The sequence below is a fragment of the Mastomys coucha genome, unplaced genomic scaffold, assembly GCF_008632895.1.
Source record: "Mastomys coucha isolate ucsf_1 unplaced genomic scaffold, UCSF_Mcou_1 pScaffold20, whole genome shotgun sequence".
NCBI lineage: Eukaryota > Metazoa > Chordata > Mammalia > Rodentia > Muridae > Mastomys > Mastomys coucha.
In genome coordinates, this window is record NW_022196903.1 from 118,302,541 (window position 1) to 118,316,639 (window position 14,099).

The 14,099-nt window shown below is 46.8% G+C and overlaps 1 pseudogene; it reads left to right on the top strand.

Moving 5' to 3' along the window:
* The first annotated feature begins 549 nt into the window (after positions 1-549).
* Positions 550-872, top strand: LOC116098338 (annotated as a pseudogene).
* Positions 873-14,099: the final 13,227 nt, after the last annotated feature.

Sequence of the window (14,099 nt, forward strand, 5' to 3'; positions counted from 1 at the left end):
TATCACCCTCTGCAAGCTTCAAGCACCACACCTGCAGTTTAGGTTAGTTGCTTTTGATAAGGTGCCCCGATTACCTGTCAACAGAGTGGCCTGAATCTCTTGGGGGGCATGGTAAACACACAGGCTAAGCAGCCCATTTGAGACCAGTGAGTCTCAATGTTGTCACTACAATCAGGGATGGCACAGCTGCCCTTCCATCATCATCATCATCATCATCATCATCATCATCATCATCATTTCTTTAAATTTATTTTTCTGCAAATACAATTTTCAAAGATTTATTTATTTTATGCACATGGGTGCTTTGCCTAAATATCTGTCTGTGCACCACATGCATGCCAGGTGCCCACAGAGGCTAGAAGAGGGCACCGGATCCCCTGGAACTGCAGTTACAGTTGTGAGTTGTCATGTATGTGCTGGCTATCAAACTCAGGTCCTCTGGAAGAGCAATGGATCCTCTTATCTGCTGAGCTATCTCTCCAGGCCTCCTTTCTGCAACATTAGAAGTAGTTGTTTAGGTGGGGGCTCCTGGTTCCTCTGGTCATCTCCATGGTGAAGCAGAACAAAGAAACCAAACAGAGACTGCAGCAGCTCTTCCAGGGCGGCCAGTTTGCCATCCGCTGGGGCTTTATTCCTCTCGTGATTTACCTGGGATTAATGAGGGGTGCAGATCCTGGAATTCCTGAACCGTCAGTTTTAATTTAAGCCTACTTTGGGGAAAAAGGACTGTTTGATCATCTGGATTTGGACGAAATCCAACATGGGAAGTATGTACTGTGTACCCCGGCTGGAGAAGAAAGGAGACGTCATTTCAACACATCTGTGGCAGAGTGAAGCCTGTGCTGACTTATGATAGACTATCAAAATAAACTTTTTTTTTTTATTTTTTAGTTTTTGGTTTTTTCCGAGACAGGGTTTCTCTGTGTAGCCCTGGATGTCCTGGAACTCACTCTGTAGACCAGGCTGGCAGAAATCCACCTGCTTCTGCCTCCTAAGTGCTGGGATTAAAGGTGTGTGCCACCACCACCCGGCTCAAAATAAACATTTTTAACAATAAAAAAGGAAATAGTTATTTAAGAATTCCTTTAGATGTATTTTGATCATGTTCACCTTCCTTCACCCCAACTCCTCTCAGACCCAACCCCATCTCTACCCACCCAATTTTGTGCCTGCCCTTCCCCATCTAGTCCAGTTTGTGCTGCGTGACCCTCCTCTGGATGGCAGTTGACCTACCCAGGGCATAGCCACTTATCAAGGGCATATCTGTGAATGGACTCCTCTCTCAGAAGCTACCAGTTGCCCATATTTCTTCAGTTAGGGGTGGAATTTCCCTAGCACTTCCTCTACACATGCTGAGATTTTGTCTGATTTGAGCTTCTGTAGGTCTTGTACAGGCTGCCACGATCACTAGGAACTCGTATGTGTAACTGCCTGATGGGTTTAAACAACACTATTTCCTTGTAGGCCTCCACTTCCCCTGCTGTCCCTGGCTCAGTCAGCCTGAAACTCAGGCAGGGGATCCTGAGGGGAAGGATGCAGGAGGCAGGAATGGCCTGGGGTGGGATATGGAGACCTCAGATAGGGGCGAGTGCAGTGAAAAACAGGTTTCTCTGGAGGCAGGCTTCATTGAACAGCTCCTTTAATGGGGATCTGGGGGGGGGGGGGACAGAGGCAATTTAAATCTTTGGGGACGGAGTGGAGGTTTTGGGGTGAGCAGTGTACATCATTGGCTAGGGCTGAGGTGCTTGGGATGCCTAATTTGCATAAAGAGGAATTCCAGGTGCTTGCTGGACATGACCTTGTAAGAAAGGAAGCTTAACCTAGCAGGGACTGACCATCTGCGACTGACCTACTGTGGTGGAGACAAAGGTGGGGTGCGCAGATCCAGGACAGGGGAGGGAGTGGTCCTCACTCGTACTGTACTGCTCTTCAGATGAGATTTCTGGGATTGACTTGACCTCTCTCCTGCTCCAGACTGGCTCCTCCCAGTTCCACAGTACCCTGGCCCCTAGTCATCCACCGCCTCTGGCGTTTACAGCCTTTCTGCTCTTTCTTCTTCAAGGATTCCTGAGTCTTGGGAGGAAGAGATGTGATACAGAGATAGCCCCTTAAGGGCTGAGCGTCCCACAATCTCTGCACCTTGACTACCGTAGAAACTTCATAAAATACATACATTCACCTATTTTAAAAAGTTATGTGGTTACCCTACACCAAAGCACAAAGTCCCTACTGGACACTGCAGATTAACAAACCGAAGTCTCAGTGCCAAGAAAGAGTTTCCGCTTTTGGAGTCACGGATCAGTGAGACCCCATAGAGTATTGGACATGAACGGTATAGAGTGTGGCCAGTATTCTCGGTGCTCTTCAGAACCTGATGACAAGACCCTATCTCTGAAGCCAAGTTCAGCTGAGTCATAGAGCATGGGTAAACAAAGCCTTTGTAGTGTCAGAAGGTGTGACACACGCTCTTACGGGGAAAGGGATCATGGGTTAAGTCAACTGTAAACTCTGAGAGCTTTAATAATGAGACTGGCCTGGGAAGGCACGGCCACCGGTGCAACCATGACAAGAGTCATGGAAGCAAGCAGCCATGTTTTGACTGGATTTAAGACCCACCCACAGGAAGGGTCTTAAATACCCTGGCACTGTGACTGGGCCAAGAACCCGTGGCTAGTAAGGTCCTAGGACCTCAGGGGGGAACCTGCTATCATTCTGCCGAATGGCCAGTATTAAACTGATTCCTAGGGACTATAGTTACACCTGTAGATCTGTGCACCTCTCAGCCCTCATTAGAAAAGCTTTATTCTGGGCACTGGAGAGATGGCTCAGTGGTTAAGAGCACTGACTGCTCTTTCAGAGGTCCTGAGTTTAAATTCCAGCAACTCATTTGGTAGCTCACAACCATCTGTAATAGGATTTGATGCCCTCTTCTGATGTGTCTGAAGAGAGCGACGGTGTACTTAGAAATAAATAATTCTTAAAAACAAAGAAAGAATACTGTATGCCTTTAATCCCAGAACTTGGGAGGTAGAGGCAGGTGGATTTCTGAGTTTGAGACCAGCCTGGTCTACAGAGTGAGTTCCAGGACAGCCAGGGCTACCCTGTCTCGAAAAACCAGAGAGAGAGAGAGAGAGAGAGAGGGAGAGAGAGAGAGAGAGAGAGAGAGAGAGACAAAGAGAGAGAGACAGAGAGAGACAGAGAGAGAGAGACAGACAGACAGAGACAGACAGACAGAGACAGACAGACAGACAGAGACAGACAGACAGACAGACAGACAGACAGAGAAAGATTCTGTTAGTAAATGGTGATTAACACAGAGATTTTCCCACTCATTCTGAGGAAAGCGATCTGGGGCTCAGGATCTCAACAAGTTTCTAAGGGATTGGAGTAGGCAGCTGAGGCTGAGAAACACCGCTCTGAAGCCGACGTAGACTGAGGTGAGCCTGGCACTCTGAAACACATGCTCCGGAGATTGTCATTTGCCGTTGTGTCTAGAACCGCCTGTCTTCTATAGCATTCTTCCATGGAGTGCCGGGGTTGCAGGTGAGAGGTGCCTCTGAGCGGGTCTTTCTGTTGAGCCTCTCTCACCCCACCTCTAGTGTACTAGACTGATTTTTACCAGACACTACTCTTCCCCCTTGCTCAGTGGAGTTCATTTCTCAGGGGTTCTGGGTCATCCTCTGAACTCTTCTCCACTTGAGGCTGAGATCCTTTAAAGGCTGGGGTCAGATAGCTCTGGTGGCAGCCCGTGGCGCTCTGTAAATGCTCATTTTTGTCTGTTTCCCAGATCTCCGGGAGAACCTGTTCTGCCTTTCATCAAGGTTGCCGTCCATCCTGGAGTCAAGTTCAGTTGCCTCTTTCACTTCTTTCTGGCTGCTAGGCTACTCTTCTAGATACTAAGTATTAAGCCCTGAGTCTTCCTGGTCAATGTAACTGGATTTAGAATCGCCTAAAAGATAGACCTTTGGGTCAGTGTATGAAGGAATTTCCAGAGAGTTTTAATGGAGAAAGGCCCACCCTGGGTGTGGTAACCCTGTCTCACAGGCTGGGGCTGGGTAAAGGAGAAAATGATTTGAAGATCAAATTGTTCTCTCTGCCCTCTGAGAGCAGATGTAATGCTTGCCCATGCTTCTGCACACAGTGAGTTCACCCTCATCGTCATAATTCTGCACACAGTGAGTTCACCCCCACCATCATACTTTCTCTGTCATAGTGGACTGTACTCTTAGACTATGAGCCAGGATAAATCCTGCTTTTTTTCTTAAGTTCCTTTTTGCTAACTTTTGCTTTGGCTTTAGATCAAGTTGGTCTTGAACTCACAGAGAGCTACCTGCCTTTGCCTCCTAAGTGCTAGGATTAAAGGTGTGCACCAACTCGGCCTGTCAATGGGCTGGGTTACACTTTAAGATGAGGATCTTAAAAGAATCTGCAGTGCTTGGCTGAAGGCAGATCATGACAAAGCAAAGGCCACTCCTTAGTGAGTAGCCCTTTGTAAGGGGCAGCCCCTCCCTGTGCCTGCTATTCTAATTTTGGAGGCCACACCTATATCTAAACACTTGTTGAAATTTACAGAACATCTGGTGACCTTCAGATAACAGGAGTATGTGTAATGCTCTTCCTAGTTCTTTAGCTCAGGGCCTCAGCAAACACAAAGGTCCCAAATAGCTGAGGAGTTTAACAGTGGAAAAGTACGGGTTGTTCTAAAGAGCTACTGGGTGGAGCTCGGTGACACATACCTGCAATCCTAGCACGCTGGAGAGGAGGAAAGAGGTCCAGTCCAGGCTGGGCAACAAGACGAGAGAGACTGTGTACCACAAAACAAAGTGAAAAACCCTAAATATATACAAACATACAGACACTAGCCCAGGGCGGTGGGGACTGAGTACAACTGTCTGGGAGAGGAGGAGGAGGAGGAGGAGGAGGAGGAGGAGGAGGAGGAGGACACAGCAGCAAATAGGAGGCTGCACATTTTCTTTGATTCTCCCTAATAAAAGTCTCTGTGCCTATGAGTTCCCCAGGGAGGGGCTTTAAGGGCCATAACTCTCTCCACGATTTAGGGTCCTCGCTCTTGTACAAAACTGCTTTCCTTCTAAGCTAAAATAGTAAATGGCTGGATCAGAGAGCCCTGGTAATGTATCATAAGCATTAATCTAAGAATTGAATTGGCCTTTAATCCCAGCACTTGGGAGGCAGAGGCAGGCAGATTTCTGAGTTGGAGGCCAGCCTGGTCTACAGAGTGAGTTCCAGGGCAGCCAGGGCTATACAGAGAAACAAAACAAAAAAAGAATTGAATTGGACTGGATACATTTATCCAGTAGCTTGCAACACTTCATAATTTTACCTTTCCCTCTTTTTTTCTTCTTTTATTTACTCCCTTTGGTTATAATCTCATATATTCCAGGCTAGTCTGAAATTAGCAAGTAGTTGAGGATACCTTGAGCTTCAGATTCACCACATCTGGCTTGCAGAGGATTGAGGGTACAGATGCAGGGTTTCATGCATCCTAGCTAAGTGCTTAACTGAGTGGCAGCCCCATCGGTGACTTTTATCTCGGTCCCCAAGGAGTCAGAAGCTAATGTTAAAGTTGGAGACTGGGGTAGATCCTAGAACTGTGTGTCTGTTTCTCAACGAACGGGGACATACTCATCCTGTGCTCACTGTACGTGTCCAGTCACCTGCAAGGATATTCCAGTCTGTCAGGAAGTGAGGCAGGCAACCCACAGAGTAAAGGGGGCGGGAGGGGGCGGAGCTTCTGAGAGAGCTCAGCAACAGCATTAAAAGGGGATGGGGAGCAGGCTCGCTGGTGATCTCAGCATGCGGTAGGCAGAGACAGGTGGGTCTCTGTGAAAAGCCAGCCTACGCACGGAGTTCCAGGATGTCCAAAAAAGCAACACATAAAATAATAAGAATATACAATTAAAAAGGAACACTGGGTGGAAGTTGACTGCTGCGAGTGAAGTCTGCTTCAGCCTTGCAGAGTGGGAACAGAATAAGCGCGCTGGAGCGACTCATGCTGAGCAGCCATGAGGACCACACAAACTCAGAGCAGGCTGGATTTGTGGGGAAAGGGCTCTGGAGGGAGGACTGTACAGCCTGCGGAGGCCAAGAGGGAGAAGGCTGGATGGCTCAGCTTGGCAACAAGGCCCCAGGCCTGCAGGCCTCCGGCCCTAATGAGATCACCAGAGGGGAAGAAGGGATGGAAATCCCCTTCCATTTGAACCTCTGCTTTGGGACAAAGACCTGAATGACAATTTACTATGCCTGTGTTTCCCAGCATCAATCAAGGCTGTTTGTTCATAGCTAGATGCCAAGCCACTCATAGATCCCACCTCCCTTCCCTCTGTGTACCCTTCAGAATTCCCTGCGCCACCTTCCTGTCATTTCCTTCCTACTTCCCCTTCCTGCCTAGAGTGACCGTGGCCGTGGCTACCCAAAAGTCCCACCTAGAACCTCCATCCCTTGTTAGCACAGAAACGCTACTGGGGAATGGATGCAACGTGGAAACTATTCTGTCTGGGACCAAGAAGGAGGAAAAGAAAACTGAGAAAGGTCGGGGGTGGGAGTGGGTGAGGGGGTAAAGCGGATGTCAGCCCGGGACAGCTCACAGTGGCCGCTTTGGCGATGGTTAGAAAAGCTCCTGACCCCACCCAAGAACTCATGGTTTGTAACTTTTCTTCAAATCACCTCAAATCCGGTCTGGTGTGGAGTACCTTGTAACTTGGTTTCCCAGTCAGACCAGGGAACGTAATTAGCAATTACAGCAGGCTGTATATGACAGGGATATAGCCCGCAGGCCGACTCTTGCTGTTCATCCCTCCATGCCCACTATTCACCCTCCTCCACAGTGCTGGTCCTCGCAGACTGGCTATTGTAATTCTTCTCCAGGGCTCCAGGGCCCAGTGGTGTCCACCAGCCAGTAGGCGCACCAGTGAGACTGCAGGCTAGAGGGCTGGGCGAGGCTTTGGGACTCATTCCTCTGGCTTCACCCACGGGCTTCACCGATGTGCTCTTCCTGCTCCTGTCCCTCATCTCCTCTGCTTCAGAGTGGCTGTGCCTCCCCGGTTTTCGTCAGCTTCAAGGATCTTTGGCATTTCATTGCCGTGGATTCCTGGGATGGATAGAACTCAGGTCATAGGTTTGTGCTTTTAGCCACTGCACCCCATTTTGCCAGTCTGTCATTGAACAGTTTTTGAAATCACTTAGCTCAACCCTCCCCCTTTTTATCCCCTCCAGATAATTGGCAGGCATTAGTGACCAATAAAAACAAATGTGCAAAATGCTGGCAGAGGGCGAGGGTTAGAGGAAAATTAAGGAGCCGGAAGAAGAGGCGGGGCACTGGGCCAGGTGCTCCTAGAGGGTAGTCCGGGCAGGTCTTACGGAGGAGCTTTTGAGCCGCCTAAGAGTGTGCTCTGAGCATCTAGAAGGGGCTTGATGCTGTCGGCGGATACATTCTAGGCAAAGGCCCTGAGGCTGGAGCACCTCCTAGGAGCAAGGAGAGAGAGGGAAAAGGCCCGAGTGTTTTGAACCAAGGAGCCAAAGGGAAATGATTTGCTACATCTTCTTGCTTCATTTTCTTGCCCTTCTGGGTCTCTTGCTTCAGCCTCCAGGGCTGCAAGGCCAGCCACTTTCTTCAGACGGTTAAACAGAAGCTGTGTCTACCCTCCTTGCTCTTAGCAACTGAATTCTCCTTGTTTTCTGAGTGTAGCCTGTCTGAGAGTCATGGACCAGGAAGCCAAAGGCTCTGACAGACCATATGGACATGAATGTGACTCCTTGGGATTGTCCAAGTCGGTCTTGAATAAGAAGCCCAAGTAGTAGGAGTTGTTTTGTTTTGTTGGTTTTTGTTTTGTTGTTATTTAAAATTAAAAACACTTTTTAAAAAAATGGGCCAGTATGGTGGCACAAGCCTTGAATTCCAGTACTTGGGAGTCAGAGACAGTCTGACCTCTGTGTGTTCAAGGCCAGCCTGGTCTACTAGCCTACATAGTGAGTTCCAGGATACTCTGTGTAGAGACTCTGTTGAAAAGAAAAAAAGAAGAGGAGGAGGAGGAAGAGCAGGTGAAGCTGGCGGTGCTGGTGGTATTGTGTGCTGACATAAAACAATAATGTTACTTTAAAGGAAACCAGAAAATATTTCTTATTTTCTTATACTATTTCTTATTACATGAACTCCTATGACCTGTGAATATGGATTCTTGTTACCCTGAATCACATGCTCCATTGTAGAAGAAGTTACATGACCTTTGATTGTAAACAATGAAAGATCACTTTGAGTCAATACGTTTTTTGCAGTCTTGTGGTTGGGAACCCGGAAGGTGGGTGTGGTGATTTGAATGTGAATGCTCCCTCACTAGGCTCAGATAGTTGACCTTCTCTCCTCAGTAGGTGGCCCTTTTTTGATAGGTTTAGTAGTTGTAGACTCCCTGGAGGAAGTATGTCTGTCCCTGGCAGAGAGCTTTGAGGTTTCAAATGCCTTGCATAATCCCCACCCCACACCCCACCCCTGAGCATTTGTTTTGTGAGCTCCAGTTACCATGCCTGCTGCCTGATGTCCTGCTCTCCCTCCGCCCCCTACCCCCATCCTGTCCCCTGCCCCCACCACCACCACCACCATGGACTCATCCCTGTAGAACTGTAAGCCAAATAAACCTTCCATCTACGGGATGCCTTGTTCATGATATTTTATCAGAGCCATAGAAGAGTAACCAGTTGAGTGGGCTATGGCGAAGAGGAGAAACCTTTCCTTTAGGGTTCGGATGTTCCCTGTAGCTTTCCCTATTGGAGTCTAGAAGTCAGGTAGACTTGGAAGTGCATTCTGGGAAGCTGAGAGGTTAGGTTAGATACGAAAAGTGGGGGCTGGAGGGATGGCTCAGTGGTTAAGAGCACTGACTGCTCTTCCAGAGGTTCTGAGTTCAATTCCCAGCAACCACATGGTGGCTCACAACCATCTGTAAGGGGATCTGATACCCTCTTCTGGTGTGTCTGAAGACAGCTACAGTGTATTCATATAGATAACATAAATAAATAAATCTTTAAAAGGAAAAGAAAGATGGGACATTAAAATGCTTTCATCACACAACAAAACACTTGAGAGGAAACTACTCAAAAGGGGAAATATTTGATTGGGCTCCATTGCTTCTTAGTCTATGTCACGAGGTGGAGCATTGTGAACCCAGTGTGTGGCAGGGCACAGTGTCTCACCTCCTTGTGGACAGAAAGACAAGATGTGTCCACCTTGAGATATGCCCTTCAGCAGGGGAAGTTCCCCTGATTGTGACACCTGTGACACTGGTCGTAATGGTTGACTGGGCTCATCAGTTGTCTGAACACTCCCTACCTCCCTTCCTACCCTGTGTATTCTGTGAGGCCAAAGCTGCAGTTAGCCGAGGAAGACAGTCTTCCCCAAGAGAGATCGCCTTCACTCAGGTGTAATGTGGGTAGTGATATTTCTCTGGTAGACTCTCTCCAAAGAAGTTTTCAAGACAGACCTTTAAGACCTGTTCCAAACCTCCTGGGTCCCACTTTGTAAATTTTCTGTCCCTTCCCCAAAGTGCCATTGTGAGCAATTCCTGGAAAGAAGCTGTGTCTGCAGAGAAAAAAATGGCTGATTATCACTCCAATGATATAATGAAGTTGGAATGTTGCAGGTCCAGAGCCTACTAGCAATTCATCTCTGGCTATCTTTACTCTCTAAACAGCCATTCCTTGTCCACCTATGTTTCAAATCTAACACCCTATGATTAAAAGATTAAAAATCCTTTGAAATATATGAATAAGCCTCTAGTTTCTGTTAGTTGAAAGAGCTAGGAAGTTTGTCAGATAGAATCTAACTAAGGTCGATAGCCAAGCTGTCTCTGCCTTGCTGTAACCTGTCTTTGATATTCCCATCAATGTATCCTGATTTATGGCTTTCTTTGCTCTCTTACTATAGAAACTTCAGGACACTATTTCCATGTTGGAATGTGGAATTTGGGGAGCTTGAATCTGTATTCCCTGACCATGAATACTCATATTTTGCTCCAGAATAAACTATCCCTAGTTTATCTTCTCTTTTGAGATAAGAGTTGTTTTCTGCCAGGCAGTGGTGGTGCACGCCTTTAATCCTAGCACTTGGGAGGCAGAGGCAGATGGATTTCTGAGTTCAAGGCTAGCCTGGTCTACAGAGTGAGTTCCAGGACAGCCAGGGCTACACAGAAGATTTGTGTTCTTATATCAACACCACCACAATATGAATCCATCAAGGGATATTAACCTGTCGACTTGGTCAAAACTCCCAGGAGTCTTTTGGGAGGGGAGTCTCATCCTGAGTTTTTCTGTGTCACCATCCTCAATTTCTTCTTACCACACTCAATACTCTTCTAGTTAGTTTATAACTGTCTGTAGAATCATCACAGAGGATTTTTAGACTTAATTTCTTTGGAGAATGGTAACTCACATGTCAATGTATATGACTTTACAATATATATGTTTAGTCTTCATCTCAGTTTTCTGGCAGATAGCCCCTAAATTCTTAGACCATCTGAAATGGTGGCGCCCTTTTGTATGAGCTATCTAATGGCAGATGTGAGGTAGGTTGGGTGTGGATCACCTGAAAGACAGAGGCTGGATTAGATTTGTCACTATTCAAAAACTCAGGTGTTATGGAGAGACACAATCTATCCATCTGTGTAGGTGACACAGTGTGCTCATGACACTCTGGGAACATTCAGAGGCCAGGGCTCCGGAGCTTCTGGAGAGATGAACACCTGGAGGTTTCTGGAGGGTGGTATGAGGAAGTAAGGCAGGACAGTAGGGATCAGTGGAGGAAGAGGATCCAGAGATTAACCTAGGGCGTGTAGGAAGAGAAGCAGCCTTTGATTTACCTGAACTTCATTTGAAATAAAAATTAAGTTTGAGGCCTGTGCTGGCTAATAAGAAAATTACAAGCCTGAAAAAACACAGTGGATCAGGCCCGAGCATGTCCAAATAAGCCTGAACAAAAGCAAGAAAGCTGTTAGACATCCCGGGAACTAGCAGACCAAGAAGAGATAAACCATACAAATAAGAAAAAACATGCAAGGACATGTCTGGGCAGACGACCCAACTGAGTAATGGGTCATCTGGTCCTCTTAGATATGGTTTGAGGTCAGCCAGATGCTCTGTTGACTCAGATTAGCACCAACCTTAGGAATTCCCGCTCTGATTTGCAGGTACTATAGCTGATATTTGAACTAACCAATCATGTATAGCTATGCCAATTCCCCTGTTCCCCCAGACCTTTTTCCTATATAAACCCCTAACCCCTGAGCCTCGGGGTAGATTCCTTTGACTCCTGTGTGAGATACGTGTCAACCTGGAGCTCCGATATTAAACTGCCTCGAGTATTTGCATCAAGATGGTCTCTCATGTTTCTGTGGGTGCATGTTTTCCTGAGACTCGAGTGGGGGGGTCTCTCTATGGGGGCTCTTTCACATTCAAGCCAGGGAACTTGCTCTGAGAAACTCCTGTGATCCCAGCTTAGGAAAGGCAGATACTGTTTTAGTGACCCATACAGTATCAAAATGTCGCTGTGGACCTTGCTTTGTCCTTCTTCCCTTTTTGCCCTCTTATAGCTAGGCCACCGGTGAGGTCTGTCACACTTCTAAGCCCCTCTGTACTTGTCCCTTGTGGTAGTTTGAATGAAAATAACCCCCAGCGGCTCATAAGGAGTGAAACTATTAACTGGCCTAGTTGGAGTAGGTGTGGCCTTCTTGGAGGAAGTGTGTCACTGGGGATGAACTTTATGGTTTCAAATGCTCAAGCCAGGCCCAATGCTACTCTCTCTTCCTACTTCCTGAGGATCTGGATATAGATACAAGATATTTCTCCAGCACCATGTCTGCCTACACGCCACCATGCTTCCCCCTGTGACAACAATGGACTAAACCTCTGAACTGTAAGCCACCCTCAATTAAATGCTTTCTTTTATAAGGGTTACTGAAAGGCTGGAGAATCTTAGAATTTAAAATGAGGGCATTTAATAGAAATGTATGTATAATATATAACCTTTACCTAAAAGGGAGCATGGAAAACCTCTGTAACAAGCCAAAAAGGTGAAGTAGCTAGTTCCAGGAACTTTGCTAACCCAGAGCCTCAGGGATCTGTTTCCTGAAACCTGTCCCTCCTGACTGATCCACAATGAGGGCAGAACTAGGAATGAAGGTCTACTGGTTTACAAGGCTCTACACCCTGCTGAGGCCCTCCACCCTGACGACAGATAGATAAAGATTATATTCCTAGAAGGAATATGTTCCCCTCCCTAACTGAATACCTTGGGTTGGGTCCCTCTGAAATTTTCCACGGTTTTTGTTATGTTCTTTGGTAACCCTCTCCCTGCCTCCAGCTTGTGATTTTTCCCTTTAAATACCCCCCACTTCTTGTGTTCTGGGTCGAACTCCTCTGGCCAGCATGGTCACAAGATCGACCCCGGTAACGGCCTATCCCAAATAAACCTCATGTAATTGCAGCAAGTTCGGTCTTTCGTGAGTTATTGGGTGGTTGCATCATCCCGAGACTTGAGTAAGGATCTCCCCAGTTCTGGGGGTCTTTCATTACCATGATCATGATGTCTAAAGACCCTAACTAAGACATCTCCTTAGTAATCTATTTGCTTTCTGGTAGCCATCCACACAGCAACCTGGAAACTCTAGTGTCTGTCCTCGAGAGTCTGATCTGCTTCGATTCACAGAAGCCCTGGCCATTTCTTCCTTTCCTTGCTCTATGAGTCTTGGTCTTCATCCTTCATAAAAATCCTTTATCCTAAGCCAGTTAATTGCTGCCTCAGGTACGCACTGAAGCAAACTGACCGAACTCAAGGAGAGCTTGTAGAAACCTTGATTGATCCTACGTATGTCAGAGGTGCTGAGACTACCAGGGACTTAGTCTTGACTTCTGACATGTGCGTATGGGGAACAGCTTTAACGAGAACCCTTAACCTGTGAGGGCTACTGTTATCTCTAGGTAGATGATCTTAGAACTGAATGGGTCAGAGCACCCCAGCTGGCATCTGCACCAGAGTTACGCTCTTCCTAGTGGGGAGGAATAACCCCCACGCCATTTTAGGGTTATAGAACGATGTGTGTTGTGAACAGACAACAGGCAGAACCAAGCATTCGTCTGGACTTCTCCTTACACACTGCATCCGTGATCTTAGTTGTACAACTGGAACTCTTCTTTCCTAACTTGGTCAGAAAGGAATTTCTTTTAGGATATTTGATTTTCAGAGAATCTCCAGGCGTAGAGAGCTTACCTGGAAGGCTACACCGTGCCTTGTCTGAGGGGGCAGCAAAGGTCAGAACCATGCCTGTGGAACATCATCTATTCCTTTGCATGTTATCCTCCACAAACAACATGGGGCAGACGTGTCTCAGCTAGGGTTTCTATTGCTGTGAAGAGACACCATGACCACAGCAACTCTTATAAAGAAAAACATTTAATTGGGGCTGGCTTACAGTTTCAAAGGTTTAGTCCATTATCATCATCAGGTGTAGGCAGGCCTGGTGCTGGAGGAGCTGAGGGTTCTACGTATGGATCCTCAGGCAACTGGAAAGAGGCTACATACCACACTAGATATAGCTTGGGCATATAAGACTGCGAAACCTCGGGTTGTGGTGGCACATGCCGGTAGGATTTGCTGAAGGAGACAGAGGCAGGAGGATCACGAGTTCAAGGATAGCCTGGGCTACACATTTAGCCAGGTAGTGGTGGCACAGCCTTTAATCTCAGCACTTGGGAGGCAGAGGCAGGCAGATTTCTGAGTTCAAGGCCAACCTGGTCTACAGAGTGAGTTCTAGGACAGCCAGGGCTACACAGAAAAACCCTGTCTCGAAAAACAAAAAATAAAAATAAAAATAAAGGTCTAAGAATGGGACCGGGTTGGGGGAAGGGGCATTAAAACATTTGCATAAGTCTTACAAAATGAGAGAGACACAAAAATTTGAATTCCTTGCCATAAACACAAGTTTAACAGTGTTTAATAGGAAAGACTAATATTTAATGTTTCTTATACTACCAGACTATATCCCCAGTCCCTCTTTTAAAAAAAAATTGTATGTTGTCTTAGGGTTTCTTTTTTTTTTTTT